The following is a 15,814-nucleotide window of genomic DNA, read 5'->3' on the forward strand; positions in this document are numbered from 1 at the left end:
TGATTATGGTAACATTTTGTATAATTATAATTTTGGTACTATTATGTATAAAGAAGAAGAAAGGGTGTTATGACAATGAAAGCTGTTTGTGAATGTGAAGAATGTGTGTAATGTGGCAGTCTAGTCTTCTCCAGTTCTAATGATGAGGAATGTAGTGTGTGAAGGGCTGTATGAAGGAGTGGGAGGACATAAGCAGTCAGCAGCCTCTGCACACACACACTGACAGACAATCACATAGACAGCAGCAGCTGGCTGTGCAGACTTGTCATGTAATGCTGCTACAGGAAGTGATATACATTGGTCTTCCTGCACAGGGCCCTCCTCCAGGAAGAGATGAGATTGTGCCACTGTCAGCCTGGGAGAATGGATTAGACTGTGCTTCTAACGTCTTATCTGCTGCATACAAGCCTAGGGCTGACAGGCTGCTGCTATTCCTCCTCTCCCTCCATAGTCCCACCATGAAATAGTCTGCATTCTCCTCTGCCTGGGGCTGCCTGCTACTTGTCTGAGAAAACTTCTTCCAAAGTCTGCAGTGTAGTGTACTGGGACTGCCATACTCCTGGACTGTCTCTCAACCATGACAAGGTAATTACTTTGTATTTACACACAGTCACAAGGGTTGTTATTACTATACTGTGGTATGCTCGTATTCTCTCTATACAAGTCTATGTATCAGATGTATTCATGTTGTAGCTGTCCTATTCCTTCACACTATAGTGGCCATACACGTAACAATGCAGTGGAATGATCGGATCAAGGCGTTTCCGAAAAGATTTAATCAAAATTCTTCTGATCGGTCTGGACAGAAAGTCCAGAAGGTAGGAAAGTAGATTTGATATGATTGTTAAAGGATAAGTTCACCTTTTAGACAAAAATAATAAATGCACATTGTTTTGCAGGTAAAATAATAAATGCACATTTTTTTTAACTGCACAAAAATGTGCATTTATTATTTTACCTGCAAAACAATGTGCATTTATTATTTTTGTCTACAGGAGCCTGGACATTGCACCAGCACGCAGTAGATCACTGGTGCCATGCATGTCTCCTGCAGACCTGTCAGAATATCTGCTTGCCGTACGGGATGTATGAGCAAGCAGATATTCTGACAGGAAGCTTCAATGATCTACCACGGCGCTCCACAGCCAAAGTACAAGTCCACAGCCGCTAAGGCTGCTGGGACTTGCAGTTCATTCATTCATGGAAGTCTGTGGATGAATGATGCGGCCATGTGGGTGATGCCCCGCACGTCTGTGCTGTTTTCACATTTGACAGTACGGGGAGAAGTCTCCTCATACTATCTGTCAGAGGGAGAGGCTGCTGCAGCTATAGGAACATGCTAAGGCTGCCGGAACTTGCAGTTCATTCATTCACGGAAGTCTGTGGATGAATGATGTGGCCATGTGGGTGGTGCCCCGCACATCTGCGCTGTTTTCAAATTTGACAGATAGTATGGGGAGAGGTATCCCGGTACTATCTGTCAAAAGGAAGGGGGGCTGCTGCAGCTATAGGAACATGCTAAGGCTGCTGGGACTTGCAGTTCATTCATTCATGGAAGTATGTGGATGAATGATGTGGCCATGTGGGTGGCGCCCCGCACGTCTGCACTGTTTTTATATTCGACAGATAGTACCGGGAGACTTCTCCCCGTATTATCTGTCAGAGGGAAGGGGGACTGCTGCAGCTATAGGAACATGCTAAGGCTGCTGGGACTTGCGGTTCATTCATTCACGGAAGTCTGTGAATGAATGATGCGGCCGTGTGGGTGGGGCCGCGCACGGCTGTGCTGTTTTCACATTTGACAGATAGTACGGGGAGACTTCTCGTACTGTCAGAAGGAGGAGGGGGAGCGGCTGCAGCTATGGGAACATGTTACATGTTCCACCCTAAAAACGGGTGGAATATGTAACAAGTTCCCAAAGGTGAACTTATCCTTTAAGTCTATGCCACATCGAATTAACGTTTCGATCTTCCAGTAGTATTTCTGATTGGACAGTATATTTTTAGCCCTGGTTCACACTGATGTGGTGAAGAATTTGCAACTTTGCAGTGCGAATTCCGCACCGCATCAGAATCGCACCCCGTTCATGCAAACCACTGAGGTTGTGTATTTCAAGTTAACACCCCGAAAGCAGTCCACAAACTGCGGTGCGATGTACAGAATCAGATCGCATATGTGTGAATACCTATGCGATCCGATTCTAGTGCGGACCCAAAAAAGGGCCCTGCACGTTTGTGGTGCGGGTGGGGTGCGATTAGAGCCGTACAAAATGTATGGCTCCAATTGCACCACACACAAATTGCATGTGATTTGCACAGGAATGCGGTACGGTTCCTGTGTGAATCACATGCGATATACAGCACCACACATATGTGAACCCAGGCTTAGACAATGAAATTATATAAAAAATTGTTACCACCATTAAGATGAGTATACGTGTTACAATATAACCGTGCAATCTTTGTTCAATCAACCTAAGTTTCACCAAAACTATGTAATATTATGATCTACCTAAGCTATCCAATCAATTTGTATCAAGCAGGTCCTACATACACTACGTAGTTGTTGGTAGATATAAAGGAGATCTATGCAATAAGATTGTAATGAGTGTCATGAGCAATATGGTTGCTATACATGTTTGGGGTTTTTTTTTCATATCCAGTTGATGTGTGATTCAAACAAAACAATCGAAACTGCAAACAATCGAATAGCCATAACTTCCGTTGTGATTATGCGCCCTTTCACATTGGCGCCTTCTGTTTTAATCAGCAGGGGGTGTGTTCACTGAACCCCTGCAGCTCAGAGCAGAGTGGGTGGATGGCAGATTTGATCAGTTTATGCATAGTGGACATGGACAGAGCTCACTCTGCTCTATGGTCAGCCGGGAGTGAACAGATTCCACTGTTCATTTACACCTAACTTCCCTCCGATCTGAATGCCCTCCAATCCGAATGCCCTAGACCACGGGTGTCAAACTGGTGGCCCTCCAGCTGTTGCCACACTACGAGTCCCATGAGGCATTGCAAGGCTGACAGTTGCAAGCATGACTCCCAAAGGCAGAGCCATGATGGAACCTGTAGTTTTGCAACAGCTGGAGGGCCGCCAGTTTGACACCCCTGCCTTAGACATGGGACGGATCCCCTTCTGTTTTTTCTTTTTTAGCAGACCAGATCAGCCCATTTACACCCGAATGGAGGAGGTGAATGGAGGTTCCGATCAGTTCCGCCTAAAAAACTGGCAAGCTGACCTTATCAGATCGCCCGTGTGAAATGGGCCTTACTTCACTTTGAGTTGTTCGACCTGGGTTGACTTTTATCAATCGTTTTTCATTAATCGGCAGCACGAAGATACTTTGTTCATTAACACAATCTTATTTCGATCAATCAGATAAGGGTGACAGGGTGGAAATGGAGACATAATCAATATTGTATGATCGTATCAATTGATCAAAACCCACTTTCCGTTGTGTGATTCATTGATCAAATGGGTTGGCATCTGTAGATTATTTCCATTGGAAGAGATTGACTGAAAAGCAAAAAAAATGTTTATCAAAGTGTGTATAACTACCATTAGAATGATCTCTTACATGTTCCCAATCTGACATCCAGGATCCTGTTACCATAGATCACTTTTCAGAGCAGTATTAAGGGCTGCTACCAGTGTAAATGGGCTCATATACCTTAGCCCTGGCTGGTTCACAGCTGAGCAATTTGAAATGGGAGTCAAAAGAAATGAGGATTGCCATTGTATCTTATGGTTCCTGTTCACACTTAAGCATCTTGTTCCTTGAAACTCCAAAAAATACTTAAGCTACTTTGGGGCAGAGTAACGCATTTTTGGTGTCTATAGACTTTAATGGAAGCACCTGAAAAATGCTTACAAATGCACTTAATGCTCTTCTTGCAAACTCTCAACACTCCTTTTCAAAGTAACAAGCTTTCCATCAGCCTAATCAAAAAAGCTGAAGCCTGAAAACATGCACACAAATGTGCAGAAAAGCATGTAAAATTGCCTGAAGAAATTCAAGGGTGTATCCAGCCTTAAGGCTCGTTCACACCATCTCCGTTGAGTTGCATTGATCTACATGGATCAAATTAAAGTGGTTGTAAACCTCAGACATGAAATATGAACAAAGCATATCCCTCTATAGTGTGTACTTGCCTCTTTCCAGAGCACTAAGTGTTCCTCTGCTATCTGCTTGAGTCACTTCTGATAACCTTTCCTGACACCAGGAGAAAAAGGTGATGGGAGGAAGCTCCACCACAACCTGTGATTGACACCCTCAGCTCTGTTCCTGTGTGCTGTGTGAAGGGAGTTGTGTCCCATCCCTTCAATCAGCTCACAAAGCTTTCCTCACTGAGCTCTGCAGTATATAATTTCAGCTGTCTGCCCCCTTTTTTTTTTTTTTCTTACAGTTCAGGCAAGCTTTAGAAATTCTGGACTTTGAACTGATGTTAGACCGGAAGGTGGCAGGTTGACAGATACAACTTACAGTATATAGGAGGATTTTTTTCATCTCTGTGTATCACCTGAGGCCAGTCACTTCACTGGGTATATGTAAGAGTTTACAACAACTTATAGAAAAGTCATAGATAAGTCAGTTTTTTATTTGGTTCAACCAGTTGGTTAAACAAAAAAAAATTTACTTGATTCCCTCATCCACACACTGAATGTGCACGGGGGAATCCTCTTGATTGAGCTATTGTATTCTGACAATAGGGAGACTTTCCCCACCATCAGAATACACTGATAAGCTTTGCAGGCTATAGCCTGCAGCGCTGATTGAACGCGGAAAATAAGACAGTGTCTGCCCAGAAATGGATTGTAATTTGGCTGAATTTTGATCCACGTATGGGTGCTTTAGGCTAGATGCATTGCATTACGTGAAAATACAGACTTGCTGCATTTTTTTGCAGTACAACTCATCGCATGTCACCTAGGTGCGTAGACTTGAATGACGTGTCACTTTTTGACACGTCAGTAAACTTTAAAAATAAGGTAAACCATGCCTTGCATTGTAACCATGCCAAGCACTGCCCCTACACAACTGACATTAGCCTGTGGTGTTTTAGCATGACGGCTGATGTGAAAAAACCCTAACATATTAAATTCAAAAGTCATTGACAATACATTTAAATCTGCCGCTTTCATTTAAATATTAGCCTGTTATAGGATGTCTCTGTCTCTCAGTTGTTCTCCTGCATTGTCACCCTGTCACACACTCTTAGAACCTAGACCGGAAGCAACAGTACAGGATATTTTTTTGAATGAGCAGTGACGGAAGCCAATCAGATTTGGGTATTCTGACAGCCGCTGACATTTACCAATGGATATATCTTTATCAATGCTGTTTAGTGCCCCCCCCCCCTTTTTGCAAGGTCCACCCTCCAGTTGCTGATATGATGTGGCTTGGCACTACCCAATTTTCTGATCTATTATTGGTCAGCTATCTTAGTCACTGTACGATGGTGGTTCACAGGATCTCGGGCTAATGCTGTAGTATGTCTCGAAGCGGCCATACTGGGTTCCCTTTTAAAATTGAGTAGTCTTGTACATTGAGGCCCTATGGCTTACGCCTCCCTTTCCACTCCCTACGAAGGTCACTATTCTTGTCTGGACTGTAGCTAGGAAATGTTTTCTGCAGACTCATGAGTGGTCCCCATATTGCCCTTTGTGGGGCAATCCAACTCTCTCATTTCCAGCAGCTACCTGACCCCCAGGTGTGGGCACGTTATAGCATCAGATTGGTTAAGGACATCATGCCTATGGGTACCTTGCTATCATTTGGAGATCTCTCCTGTAAACACAGATTACCTGGGTGGATGTACTTTAGATATTACCAATTGTGCCATGAAGCACAAGCAGAATTTCCAACCTCCCCTAGACTGGAGACTGACTCAATAGAGGATCTTCTTGTGCAGGAGTCCCTTTCTAAACCTTTGTCTTCTCTTATTCGGCTCTTCTCAGCTTGGACTCCCCCAAGATGGATAGGGTATGGGTGAAATGGCAGGAGGACATTCCAACCTTGGATGGGGAATCATGGGAAGAATGTTTTGAAGATAGTTCTAAATTGGTTATTTCCTCTAGAGACAAATTGCTGCAGACATTTTTGCACAAGGTATACTACATACCTCAGATACTGCACAGAATCTATCCACAGAGGTCCGCTGACTGTCCCCGTTGTCATTCCTGTGAGGGCACTTTCATATGTTTTGGGTCTGTCCTAAAGTGGAGCAGTTTTGGATGGAGGTGTTTATCTGTGTTAACACCCGGCTACGGCTGTCCCTTTCACTCTTCCCTGAGCTTGTATTGTTGGGTATACAAGGTGGTGAACAGAGGCCTCGCCACACCAAACTGCTCCTTTCCCACTTGTTATATTATGCCAAGGAGATACTTCGGAACTGAACCTCTCCCTGACCCCCCCCCAATGGCCTTGTGGGAAGCGTCTATTAATGCAGTATTACCTATGTAAAAATGTACATACATACAGGTTGTCCTGGGAAGTTCGATAAGGTTTGGTAACCCTGGACGGAACAATGAACATGCTACTCTGTTGATGTTTTGCTTGTTAACTGGTTGCATTGCCACTGACATTGCTGTGATCCCTGCTCCTCTATGCCTGAAGGGTTGCACTGATTTATCTTGTATGTTTTGATTTATGTTTTCAGATAATGTCTCACTGTACTGCTTGTGTGTTGCTGTTATTGTACTATACCATTGATTCAATAAACAATAATCTTGGATGTTAAAAAATAATGCTGTTTAATGTGGATGGGGTAATATATTGATTTCTCTTTGCATCCTGCAAGGTGATGTGTTAAACTAGCGTTAGGTAGGGCCCATTTACACTGGATTATGAATGTTACAGAATTAGGAATGTTTAGAGGATTTTCAGTGCCCTCCCCGAAAAAAGTTAAGCCAGCAGCTACAAATACTGTAGGTGCTGACTTTTAATAAAAGGACACTTACCTGTCCAGGGATCCAGGGCTTTCCTCGCTTGGGACGGTTCTTCACTGGTCTTTGGGTTCCTGATGCCAGCATGTTTACTAAGTGAAGCTGCCTGTGACTCCTTGTAGCTTCACAGCCAGCTTCCCACAGCACATGCGCCTTGTGAACCGCAGCCTACTGTTAGACCTGTGATGTCTATCTGCTCTGCCCCCCATGCTTACTGGAGCGCTGGTCTGTGGAGGGGGAGGCTGGCTCAGCCTCTCAGTGGATTGCTGAGAGGCTGAGCCAGGTGCTCCAGATGCTGGGGTGGATCCCGACTTTAAAGTCAGGATCTTTCCCCAGCCTGGTTAACCCTGATGAAGTCACGAGGCAACGCGTCGGTACGCCATTTCTGGTTACGCGGTGATGCACTTTCGGGCGCAGAGGCCATATTGCTACACCCAGCCCATGCAGTACACCCATAGGATGTGGTGAATAGCGATTTCTGTTTGGAGCACATGTGAGTGTAACAATGGCTATTTAATATATTTATCTATTAAAACATATTACACTATGGAGGAATCTGTTTTTATATTTCACTAATATGACCCGAAGTGGAGGTGGAGTAAAAGCGTTATTGCAGTACCATCCAAGGAGTACCATCCAAGGAGTAAGAGTTGCTGAACAGAGGAGCATATGAGATATCTGTTTGTCCATGGGTGGAAGAAGTAACTTTAAGGATCTGGTTTAAGGTGATCCTAAAAGCGTGTTGGCCCCTTGGGTCAATGTGTGGAGGTGAGCAGGCATTGCTGTTTGAGGATTTTTTGACACTTGAGTGAAGATCACTAGAGCACTTCATCACCTGCATGATTGTTCTGTTGTCTAAAGATCACAGTTATACATATTCTTTGGACTATTTTTTGGGATTATCAGGCATTTGCATATGTTTTTTTTTTTTTATATGTATTGTTTTAAGGCACTTTATTTAATCGTCATCTTGCACGGTAAACACATACAGTGGGGCAAAAAAGTATTTAGTCAGCCACCAATTGTGCAAGTTCTCCCACTTAAAAAGATGAGAGAGGCCTGTAATTGGCATCATAGGTAGACCTCAATTATGAGAGACAAAATGAGAAACAAAATCCAGACAATCACATTGGCTGATTTGGAAAGCATTTATTTGCAAATTATGGTGGAAAATAAGTATTTGGTCAATATCAAAAGTTCATCTCAATACTTTGTTATATATCCTTTGTTGGCAATGACAGAGGTCAAATGTTTCCTGTAAGTCTTCACAAGGTTGGCACACACTGTTGTTGGTATGTTGGCCCATTCCTCCATGCAGATCTCCTCTAGAGCAGTGATGTTTTGGGGCTGTCGCTGGGCAACACGGACTTTCAACTCCCTCCAAAGGTTTTCCATAGGGTTGAGATCTGGAGACTGGCTAGGCCACTCCAGGACCTTGAAATGCTTCTTACGAAGCCACTCCTTCGTTTCCAGGGCGGTATGTTTGGGATCATTGTCATGTTGGAAGACCCAGCCACGTTTCATCTTCAGTGCCCTTGCTGATGGAAGGAGGTTTGCACTCAAAATCTCACGATACATGGCCCCATTCATTCTGTCCTGTACATGGATCAGTCATCCTGGTCCCTTTGCGGAGAAACAGCCCCAAAGCATGATGTTGCCACCCCCATGCTTCACAGTAGGTATGGTGTTCTTTGGATGCAACTCAGCACTCTCTCTCCTCCAAACACGACGAGTTGTGTTTCTATCAAACAGTTCTATTTTGGTTTCATCTGACCATATGACATTCTCCCAATCTTCTTCTGGATCATCCAAATGCTCTCTAGCAAACTTCAGAAGGGCCCGGACATGTACTGGCTTAAGTAGGGGGACACGTCTGGCACTGCAGGATCTGAGTCCCTGGCAGCGTAGTGTGTTACTGATGGTAGCCTTTGTTACGTTGGTCCCAGCTCTCTGCAGATCATTCACTAGGTCCCCCCATGTGGTCCTGGGATTTTTGCTCATCGTTCTTGTGATCATTTTGACCCCACGGGGTGAGATCTTGCGTGGAGCCCCAGATCGAGGGAGATTATCAGTGGTCTTGTATGTCTTCCATTTTCTAATTATTGCTCCCACAGTTGATTTGTTCACACCAAGCTGCTTGCCTATTGCAGATTCAGTCTTCCCAGCCTGGTGCAGGTCTACAATTTTGTTTCTGGTGTCCTTCGACAGCTCTTTGGTCTTCACCATAGTGGAGTTTGGAGTGTGACTGTTTGAGGTTGCGGACAGGTGTCTTTTTATACTGATAACAAGTTCAAATCGGTGCCATTGATACAGGTAATGAGTGCAGGACAGAGGAGCCTCTTAAAGAAGAAGTACAGGTCTGTGAGAGCCAGAAATCTTGCTGGTTTGTAGGTGACCAAATACTTATTTTCCACCATAATTTGCAAATACATTCTTTCCAAATCAGCCAATGCGATTTGTCTGGATTTTTTTTCTCATTTTGTCTCTCATAGTTGAGGTCTACCTATGATGCCAATTACAGGCCTCTCTCATCTTTTTAAGTGGGAGAACTTGCAAAATTGGTGGCTGACTAAATCCTTTTTTGCCCCACTGTATGTGTATTCTTTCCCTTATTGTAAGGGACCACGTTTTTGGCTAATCACCATATATTACCCATGTATGGGTAGTAAAGGGGGTTATTAAGTGTTCTTGCATGGCAAGACCACTTACTGTTATCTCACATATATATTCTTATTATTATAGCCAAATTTACCACCCTAACTCCTCCCACAGTTTTTACACTACATAGACAGTAATAAACCGAAACGTGCGGATTGTTCCCGATTGGTGTGCTATTACTTTGTGGAACGTTTTGCCAAATGGTTCACGAAATATCGGCGTTTTTGTGCTGAAATCGGTCCCATAGGAATGAATGGTGAAATGTTCAAAACTAGAGTGAGAGCTGACAAAAGCTAGAGTGTGAGCTGAACACAAGAACACTTCACACAATTTCCCCAGAAATTGTAGCTTTTCTAGTTATTATTATTAGCATATTGTATTTTAGAATTGTTTATTTTTAGTAGCGCTTCACTATTTTTATATATTTCCCCAGCCTGGACCGTCTGAGTGACTCAGCCAACATGGGCTTCAGCCTGCTGTCAGTTGAAAACAGGTCATAGGAGTGCAGAATAAACTGCACTCTTGTGATCCACAGGAGAAGTACAGCCAAAAGAGCTTTTGCTGTACTTCTCTTTTAATTTGTTTTGACCATTCGAATGTATTAGCACGTGAACGTGCATAAACGTGCCTAGTGTTAAAATACGTTTATGCATGTTTGTGCGTTTTTTAAGCCCAAATGCTAGTGATGCACCGATACATCGGCCGCTGAAAATCAGGTTATTGGTGTTTTGCTGACCGAAAAAAAAAAGTGCCGATAATGATAAGACTTCAATGCAAAATCGCATCCTGTTGACTTCAATGCAACATCGCGCCCTGTTGACTTCAATGCAACATCGCGCCCTGTTGACTTCAATGCAACATCGCGCCCTGTTGACTTCAATGCAACATCGCGCCCTGTTGACTTCATTGCAACATCGCGCCCTGTTGACTTCATTGCAACATCGCGCCCTGTTGACTTCATTGCAACATCGCGCCCTGTTGACTTCATTGCAACATCGCGCCCTGTTGACTTCATTGCAACATCGCGCCCTGTTGACTTCATTGCAACATCGCGCCCTGTTGACTTCATTGCAACATCGCGCCCTGTTGACTTCATTGCAACATCGCGCCCTGTTGACTTCAATGCAACATCGCGTCCTGTTGACTTCAATGCTAAATCATAGCCCCCCCCCCATTGACTTCAATTTAGTTCTATTTAGTTTTGTTTTTTTTTTTAATTTTATATATATTTCATTTTCTGTCCAATTTTTGTGGGTTACTTTCAGTAAGTTTTTTTACATTGCTGGATTTTTAAATTCATATTCGTTTAAATTCATTATATTAATTAAAAAGTCAGATATAATACAATTTTCTATACTGTATTGCCAAAAGTATTGGGACACCCCTCCAAATCATTGTATTCAGGTGTTCCAATCACCTCCATGGCCACAGGTGTATAAAATCAAGCACCTAGGCATGCAGACTGCTTCTACAAACATTTGTGAAAGAATGGGTCTCTCTCAGGAGCTCAGTGAATTCAAGCGTGGTACCGTGATAGATTGCCATCTGTGCAATAAGTCCATCCGTGAAATTTCCTTCCTACTAAATATTCCACAGTCAACTGTTAGTGGTATTATAACAAAGTGGAAGCAACTGGGAACAACAGCAACTCAGCCACAAAGTGGTAGGCCATGTAAAATGACAGAGCTGGGTCAGCGCATGTTGAAGCACACAGGTCGCAGAAGTCGCCAACTGTCTGCACAGTCAATAGCTAAAGACCTCCAAACTTCATGTGGCCTTCAGATTAGCACAACAACAGTGTGTAGAGAGCTTCATGGAATGGGTTTCCATGGCCGAGCAGCTGCATCCAAGCCTTACATCACCAAGTGCAATGCAAAGTTTTGGATGCAGTGGTGTAAAGCATTCTGCCCCTGGACTCTAGAGCAGTGGAGACGTGTTCTCTGGAGTGAAGAATCACGATTCTCTGTCTGGCAATCTGATGGACGTGTCTGGGTTTGGCGGTTGCCAGGAGACCGGTACATCTCTGACTGCATTGTGCCAAGTGTAAAGTTTGGTGGAGGGGGGATTATGGTGTGGGGTTGTTTATCAGGGTTTGGGTTTGGCCCCTTTTGTTCCAGTGAAGGGAACTTTTAAGGCGTCAGCATACCAAGACATTTTGGACAATTTCATGCTCCCAACTTTGTGGGAACAGTTTGGGGATGGCCCCTTCCTGTCCCAACATGACTGCGCACCAGTGCATAAAGCGAGGTTCATAAAGACATGGATGAGTGAGTTTGGGGTGGAGGAACTTGACCGGACGGCAGATTCCTGACCTCAACCAGATAGAACACCTTTGGAATGAATTAGAGCAGAGACTGTGAGCCAGACCTTCTCGTCTGATATCAGTGCCTGACCTCACAAATGCACTTCTGGAAGAATGGTCAAACATTCCCATAGACACACTCCTAAACCTTGTGGACGGCCTTCCCAGAAGAGTTGAAGCTGTTATAGCTGCAAAGGGTGGGCCAACTGATTGAGCCCTACGGACTAAGACTGGGATGTCATTAAAGTTCATGTGTAACAGCAAGCATCCCAATACTTTTGTCAATATAGTGTATATATGAAAGAAAAATGTTTTCAAAAACTGTCCATTTCGGTTTCAATTTTTGTTTTTGGTCAAGTGCATCTTGAATTTTTGGTTTCAGTCCTGAATATTCGTTTTGGTGCACCACTACCAAACGCTACTCTTCAGAACCTGCAAGTGATGTTTTTTTCTGACTCTAAATACCTGTAAACACCTATGTCTCAATGGACAAATAGGTTAAGATGGAGGGGTTTTTTGAGGACAAGTGTGCTTATATGAAGCTTATATGATATTTTAATGTTTGGGTTTATTTTTATTTCCTGAAGTACTGTATATATGTGCTTATGCAATTGCAAGTGGTTGTAGACATGAAATATGAACAAAGCATATTCCTCTATAGTGTGTACTTGTCTGAGTTAAGAGCAATAAGTGTAATTTCTGCCTTCTGCTTCATTCCTCTGTTATCAGCATGGATCATATCTGTCAAGTTTTCCTAACACCATGAGAATAATGGTGACAGGGATCTCCAGTAGATTGACAGCCTCAGCTCTGCTCTGGTGAGCTGTGTGGAGGGGGGAGGGGCTTTGGTGGGTGTCCCTTCTATCCAATCAGCTCTCAGAACTCTCCTCACTGAGCTCTGCAGAGTGTAACTTTAGCTTTCCGCTCCTTTTTTTTTTCTTTTGAAGGCTCTACAAGCTTTAGCCATTCAACACTTTTACTGGATCTAGACTAGAGAAAACTGCTGATAGACAAGTACAACTTATGTAGGAGGATTTGTTCTATCTCTGTGTATCACCTGAGGTCAGTCACTTCACTGGGTATATGTAAGGTTTACAAGGTGTAATGCGAGCAAAGCTGGGCATAGACAGATTGAAATTCACCTGGCTCAGCAGGGGCGGGTCAAATTTTGATGTGTGTGTGTGTGTGGCCCTCCGTGTTCAACAGATGGCAACCATTGGATCAACTTCTTTCAAACATGTACACTGGAAAACTCTTGTTGATCAGGAGCTGTAGCCAAGTGAGTACAGGCACTGATCAGTGTGTGCTGATAGCAGCAGGAGGAATGGATGGAGGAATCTGTTTAGCTGGGTATACATGTATAGTTTTGTTTTTTTTTTCATTCAAGTAGTGGATTGAACAAAGGAAAAAAAAAACCTGACAGATCCCCACATCAACACAAGTGATGTGGGAGCAGGGGCGGACTGACAACTCCTGGGGCCCCCGGGCAAGAGGGGATCATGGGGCCCCTGTGTCCTTTCCCAAACTCAAAAGAGCCTATCAAAAAGGTACCAGGGGCATCTAATGGGGGCCCCCTACTGACCCCGGGCCCTCGGGCAGTGCCCGAGTTTCCAAATGGTCAATCCGCCCCTGTGTGGGCGCAAGGATCTCTCCAGCTGTTCTGTTGTATTCTGACAGCAGGGGCTCCCTCCATTAGAATACACAGAACAGCACTGCAGCCATTGGCTTAATAGACAGTCTTTAGTTAAAAAGACAGTGGTTCATAAATATCAGAATTCAGCCAGTTTCTGCTGAACCAGACAAATTTCAGTATGTGTGCATTAGGCTTAAGTTTTTCTTTGTTCAGCCCGTTGGCTGAATGAATACAAACTAACAGTCCATGCCACAGGTGTCAAACACAAGGCCTGCGGGCTGAATCCAGCTCTCCAGGCCATTTCATGTAGCCCTTGCACCTCTCCTGCAGGTACCCCCTTGTCTCTGCCCCCACCTTGTTTCAGCAGTCGGCAGCAGAGAGGAGAATAGAACTCCTCTGCCAAATCCTGCACCTTTCAGTGCAGCTGCAGCACCCCCTTATCTCTGCCTCCCCTGGTCTCGGCATTCAACAGACTCTGGTAACTGACTCCACTCCTCCTTTGGTCCTCCTCCAGACTCTGCACTTTCTGCTTTCCAGCTCTGCCCCCAAAGGGGGTGCATAGTGATATTAGGGAGGGCGTGGGATTCTTGACATCTGATGTAATAGTGGGTTGGGTGCTCTGGATATCTAGTCTTACAGATACAAACGACCCTTGAGGGCAACCATAATGCTGATACTGCGATGAAATGCAGTTTGACACCCTTGGTCTATGCCCAGTCTAAGGCCAAACATAAGTCAAGAGTGGAGAGAAGATGAAAATGTTAAGCAAAGTAGGCAGTAGCATGTTTTACACATTTTTTTAGTAATACTGGCTATCTGTGCATTAGCCTCAAGGGTTCACTAACCACAATAAGAATACCAAAGAGACCAAAGAATACATGAATGGACAACATGGAACCTGTGATTGAAATTTGACACACTATGCAAGCCCCTGGTGGTTTCCTCTGGGTTGCTATAGTGTGGATGACTGCCATCAAAATAAAGTGTAAAATCCATGGAACTGGAAAATCAAATGATATAGCGTTTAGCTAGAGAATAATTGGATCAGGTCATTATCTAAATCAAGGAAAACCTTCATAAATTCTTTCACTTTCTGATAAGGCCTGGTTCACACTGGTGTGAAATTCACTGCAACACGGGTAGCAAATTGTATGACAATAAAAATCACATTGATTTCAGTGTTGCCCATTCACTTCAATGCAAGGCAATTACGGTGTGACTTTAAGGAATGGTCTCTTGTTACTTTGGTGAAATGCAGTGCAATTTTGTGCCCCATAGACTTCAATGAAAAGGCATTAAAAAAAAGCATTTACACACATTTATTTTTAAATGCGATTTCCGTGCTTTTTTTCCCCAAGCTATTCTCCTACAGTAATTGCAGTAATATGAAAATTGCATCAAAAACACATCAAGTCGTATCTTACCTATCATACTTGATTATCAGTGCAGCCCCATCAGTGTCCATCATTGCCGCCTGTCAGTGCCACATATCAGTGCCCATCAGTGATGCCTGTCAGTGCCTCCTCATCAGTGCAGTCTATAAATACCTAGTCAGTACCACCTATCAGTGCCACATGTCAGTGCCCATCAGTGCAGCCTCATCAGTGAAGGAGAAAAATTACTTATTTACAAAATTTTAACAGAAACACCCTTTTTTTTCAAAATTTCTGGGTTTTTTTTTGTTTGTTTAGCAAAAAATAAAAAATCTGGGTTTGTTTTTTGTTTGTTTAGCAAAGAATAATCCAGTGGTGTATAAATACCACCAAAAGAAAGCTCTATATGTCTCAAAAAAAATTTATACACATTTTGTTTGGGTGCAGTTTTGCATGACTATGCAATAGTAAATCAAAGTGCAACAGCCCTGAAAGCTGAAAATTGGCCTGGGCAGGAAGGGGGTGAAAGTGCCCGGTAGGCAAGTGGTTAACTCTTATGCAGGATATAGACGGGTCATTTATTGGCCGAATTTTCGTCCGCACGAAAAATCGGCCAATATTCACGCCGTTAGTGGGGCAGCCTGTCGGCCGTTTTTCGCAGATATTCTCGTTTAGTTTTATCGGTCATGCTGGAAAATCCATGAAAAACGATCGTTTTTTTTTTGGTGGCAGCATCAACAACGGGGCCGACCGATTTTTTGTTTATCGGCCGAATTGTCAGCTGATAAACGGCTCGTCTATGGCCAGACTTAGGCTGCATGCACACGTGGTGTTTTAATAATGCTGGTAACGTTAGTTGTATAAAGTCACTTTAAAAAAAAGTGAGTTTTGCA

The 15,814-nt window shown here is 43.6% G+C and overlaps 1 protein-coding gene across 1 annotated transcript in view; it reads left to right on the forward strand.

Moving 5' to 3' along the window:
• Positions 1–298: 298 nt before the first annotated feature.
• RNF170 (ring finger protein 170) overlaps positions 299–15,814 on the forward strand; it is a 39,018-nt gene continuing 23,502 nt past the window's right edge. Inside the window, exon 1 of the mRNA XM_089670863.1 lies at positions 299–585. The gene's annotated coding sequence lies outside the window, so the exon portion shown is untranslated. The remainder of the gene's footprint in view (positions 586–15,814) is intronic.

Source organism: Staurois parvus, unplaced genomic scaffold, assembly GCF_062004578.1.
Source record: "Staurois parvus isolate SC_StPar_1 unplaced genomic scaffold, SC_StPar_1.0 ptg000096l, whole genome shotgun sequence".
In the NCBI taxonomy this organism is placed as follows: Eukaryota; Metazoa; Chordata; class Amphibia; order Anura; family Ranidae; genus Staurois; species Staurois parvus.